Source organism: Panthera pardus, unplaced genomic scaffold (assembly GCF_024362965.1).
Source record: "Panthera pardus isolate Hobbes unplaced genomic scaffold, ASM2436296v1 HiC_scaffold_249, whole genome shotgun sequence".
In the NCBI taxonomy this organism is placed as follows: Eukaryota; Metazoa; Chordata; class Mammalia; order Carnivora; family Felidae; genus Panthera; species Panthera pardus.
This window is the reverse complement of record NW_026526820.1, coordinates 4,969-9,936: the sequence shown is the minus strand read 5'-3', so window position 1 is coordinate 9,936 and position 4,968 is coordinate 4,969.

The following is a 4,968-nucleotide window of genomic DNA, read 5'->3' as shown; positions in this document are numbered from 1 at the left end:
GAAGTATCATGCCTCAACATGAGAATATCCAGATATGAAAGTCCCACAGCTAATATCATCTTCAATGGTGAAAAACTGAGCTTTCCCCCTAAGGTCAGGAACACGACGGGGATGTCCACTCTCAGCACTGTTATTCACCATGCTGTTGGAAGTCTTAGCCTCAGCAATCAGACATCAAAAAGAATACAAGGTGTCCAAGTTGGCAAGGACGAATCAATCTTTCCCTGCTCACAGACACGATACTCTCCGTGGAAAATCCGAACGACTCCACCAAAAAACTTCTAGGATTGATACAGGAATTCAGGAAAGTATCAGAATATACAATCAATATGCAGAAGTTGATTGCATTTCTATACACCAGTAATGAATCAACAGAGAAATCAAGGAATTGATGTCATTTACAACTGCACTGAAAACCATAAAATACCCAGGGATAAACCCAACCAAAGAGGGAAAAGATCAGTACAGTTAAAACAATAGAGGGTCTCCTGGGTGGCTCAGTCGGTTAAGTGCCGTCTTCGGTTCTGGGCATGATCCTGCATTTGTGGGATTGAGTCCCTTGACGGGCTCTGTGCTGACAGCTCAGAGCCTGGAGCCTGCCTCAGAGTCTGTGTCTCCCTCTCTCTCTCTCTGCCCGCCCCCCCCCGCTCATGCGCTCTCACTTGCTCGCTCACTCTCTCAAATATAAACATTAAAAAAATTAAAAGAACAAACCATACAACGTCTATAAAAGAAGTTGAAGAAGACACAAAGAAATGAAAAAAAAAACATCCCATGCACATGGATTAGAAGAACAAATATTGTTAAAATGTCAATACTATCCAAAGCAATCGACAAATTCAATGTAATTCCTATCAAAACAACACCAGCATTTTTCACAGAGCTAGAGACAACAATCCTAAAATTGTATGGAACCAGAAAAGACCCCAAAGAGCCAAAGTAATGTTGAAAAGGAAAAACAAAGATGGAGACATTACAACTCTGGACTTCATGGTGCATTAGAAAGCCGCAATCATCAAGACAGTATGGTACGGGCACAAGAACAGACACATAGATCAAAGGACCAGAATAGGGAACCCAAAAATGGAGCCTAAAACATATGGCTGAATAATCTTTCACAAAGCAGGAAAGAATATCCAAAGGAAAAAGAAGAGTCTCTTCAACAAATGGTACTGGGAAACCTGGACAGTGAGAAGTATGAACCTGGACTATGTTCTTAAACTTTCTCTCTCTCTCTCTCTCTCTCTCTCACACACACACACACACACACACACACACACACAACACACCTCAAAATGGATGAAAGATCTAAATGTAAGACAGGAAACGATCAAAATCCTAGAGGAGAAAACAGGCAACCTACCTCTTTGATCCTGACCGCAACAACTTCTTGCTTGTCATTTCTCCAGAAGCAAGGGCAATAAAACCAAAATAAACTATTGGGACCTCAAGATAAAAAGCTTCTGCACAGCAGAGGACACAATCAGGAAAACTAAAAGAAAACTTAATGGAATGGGAGAAGATATTTGCAGGTGACATATCAGATAAAAGGTTAGTATCCACAATCTATCAAGAACTTATCACACTCAGCACTCAAAAGCCAAATAATCCAGAGAATAAATGGGAAAAAGACATGAAGAGACACTTTAACACACAGGACATCCAGATTGGTCACACGTGAAAAGATGCTCAAACTCATTCCTCATAAGTGAAATACACATCAAAACCACAATGAGATATCCCCTCACACCTATCAGAATGGCTAAAATTAACATCTCAGGAAATGACAGATGTTGGCAAGGATGCAAAGGGAAAGCTTTTGCAATGCTGGTGGGAATGCAAAATGGTGTAGCCACTCTGGAAAATAGTATGGAGATTCGCTACAAAAACCAAAAATAGAACTGCACTAGGACCCAGCAATTGCACTACTAGGTATTTACACAAAGGATACATTAATGCTAACTCCAAGTGGCACATGCACTCCAATGTTTATAGCAGCATTATCAACAATAGCTACATTATGCAAAGATGCCAAATGACCAGTGACAGATGAATGGATAAAGAAGATGTATATTCATACAATGGAATATTACACAGCGATCAAAAGGAGTGAAATCTTGCTATTTTCAACAACATGGAGTGAACTGGACTTTATTATGATAAGCAAAATATGTCAGAGAAAGACACATCATATTAAATTCCACAGATGAGAAAATTCATAACAGTGAAGAACGTAGTGAAAGGAAAGCAAAAATAAGATACAAACAGAGATGGAGTCAAACGATAAGACACCGTTAAATAGAGAGAAGAAGCTAAGGGTTCCTGGAGGGTTACTGAATAGGGGTATGGGCTAAATGGGTGATGGGCATTAGAGACAGCACTTAGGATGAGTACTGGATATATTTTGTAATTGACGGATCACTAAATTCTAATCCTGAAACTGTATTCCACTATAAGGTAACTAACTTGGACTTAAATTTTAAAAAAGAAAAAATATTAAAAATAAGTAAAGAAATATACTACCAGTCAAAAGAAAAGAATATATAAATCGGGCTCTTTTAGTGGAAATGAAAGACCAAAATTGTTACAGACAAGAAAGGATCAGAGAAAACATCAAGATACAATGGTAAAACAACTAGTAGGGCACTAAATATATACCTATCAATAATTACTCTAATGTAGATCGACTAAATTCTCCAATCAAAAGACATTGGATAGGGGGACAGAATGGACCAAAAAAAAAAAAAAAAAAAAAAAAAAGAAACAAACAAAAAAAACAAGGCCTATCTAGGTGCTGCCTACAAAGCCTTATTTGGACTTAAGTCACCTGCAGATTTAAATTGAGGGATTGAGGGGCGCCTGGGTGGCGCAGTCGGTTAAGCGTCCGACTTCAGCCAGGTCACGATCTCGCGGTCCGTGAGTTCGAGCCCCGCGTCAGGCTCTGGGCTGATGGCTCAGAGCCTGGAGCCTGTTTCCGATTCTGTGTCTCCCTCTCTCTCTGCCCCTCCCCCGTTCATGCTCTGTCTCTCTCTGTCCCAAAAATAAATAAAAAACGTTGAAAAAAAATTAAAAAAAAAAATTGAGGGAATGAAAAAACATTTATCATGCCAATAGTATCAAAAGAAACTCAGTATCAATACTTATATCGGGCAAAAAAACTTTAAAATCGAGACTGTAGTTTGGTACCCTTTAGGTCAATACCTAGTAGTAAAATTGCATGCACCCAATATTTATACCAGTTTTATCAACAGTAGCTAAATTATGGAGAAAGCCCAAGTATCCATCGTTTGATGAAGGTATAAAGAAGTTGTGGGGTCTGTGTATGTGTGTGTCTGTGTATTCATGTATACGCATGTGTGTGTGTGTTATGTGCATATATTCATACATACATACATACATACATCTGTGTATACAATCAAATATGTCTCAGCTTCAAAAAGAATGAAATCCTGCCATTTGCAACGATGTGGATGGATCTAGAATGTGTTATGCTAAGTGAAATATGTCAATCAGAGAAAGACAAATATATGATTTCACTCATGTGGAATTGAAGAAACAAAACAGATGAAAACATGGGAAGGGGGCAGGAAAAGAGAAGAGTGGTAACAAACCACATGTGTCTCTTAATGATAGAGAAAAAAAAGTGAAGGTTCATGGAGGGAGATGGGTCAGCTCTGGGCTAGATGGGGGACCTGTATTAAGAAGAGCACTTGTTGCGATGAGCACTGGGTGTTGTATGTAAGGGATGAATCACTGAATTCTACTCACGAATCCGAGAATGCACTGTATGTCAACTAAGACTTAAATTTAAAAAATAAATAAAGCTGTAACAAGAGATGAAGACGAACACTATCTCATACTAAAGGGGACAACCAAACAAGAAGATCCAATTATTTTAAATTTTGATGCCCCAAACATGCAACCAGCAAGTATATAAAACATTTAACAACAACCATAAAAGAACTCATTTATAATAATATAACGATGTTAGAGGACTTTAACACATAACTCACATCGATGGACAGAACCTGTAAATAGAAAATCAACAAGGAAACAATGGCTTTGAATGACGCACTGGACCAGGTGGGTTTAACAGATATATTCAGAACACTCCATACTAAAATGACAGAGTACACATTCTTTTCAAGTGCACATGGGGCATTCTCCGTAACTGATCATATTCTAGGTCACAAAGCAGGCCTCAACAGGTATCCAAAGACAGAGATCAGACCAAGCATTTTTTCTGACCACGAAGCTAAGAAACTTGAAGTTAACCACGTGAGCGTGCGCGCACACACACACACACACACACACACACTAAGAGGGAAAGGCCACAAATAAAGGGAGGTTAAATAACATGCTACCAAATGAATGGGTCAAACAGAAAATCAATGAGAAAATACACTGAATCTAATGAAAATGAAAATACACTGGTAAAAATATTTGGAATGCGGCAGAAGCAGTCTATGATGGAAGTATATAGCAGTACAAGCCTACCATAAAGAGCAAGAAAAATCCCAAACAATCCTAACTTATAACTAAAGAATGAGAAGAACAGCTGAAGGAAGGAAATAATAGAGATTACGGCAGAAATAAGGAATATAGAAACCAAAAAGACACTAGACCAAATCAATGAAACCAGGGGCTGGTTCCTTGAAAACAGTAATCAACATGAAAACCTCCTAGGCAGAGTTTTCACAAAGAAGACGGAAAGGACTCAAGTAAATAAAATCACAAATAACATAGGAGAAATAACAGTCAACACCACAAAAATACAGTTAGAAGATAATATTATGAAAATCTATATGCAACAAATTGGACACTCTGAGAAAAATGGAACAATTCCTAGAAACACACAAACTACCAAAACTGAAATGGGAAGATACATAAAATCTGAAAACAGAAAGAAATCAAATCAGTAATAAAAAAAATTTCCCACCAACACAAGAGTTCAGGGCCAGATGGCTT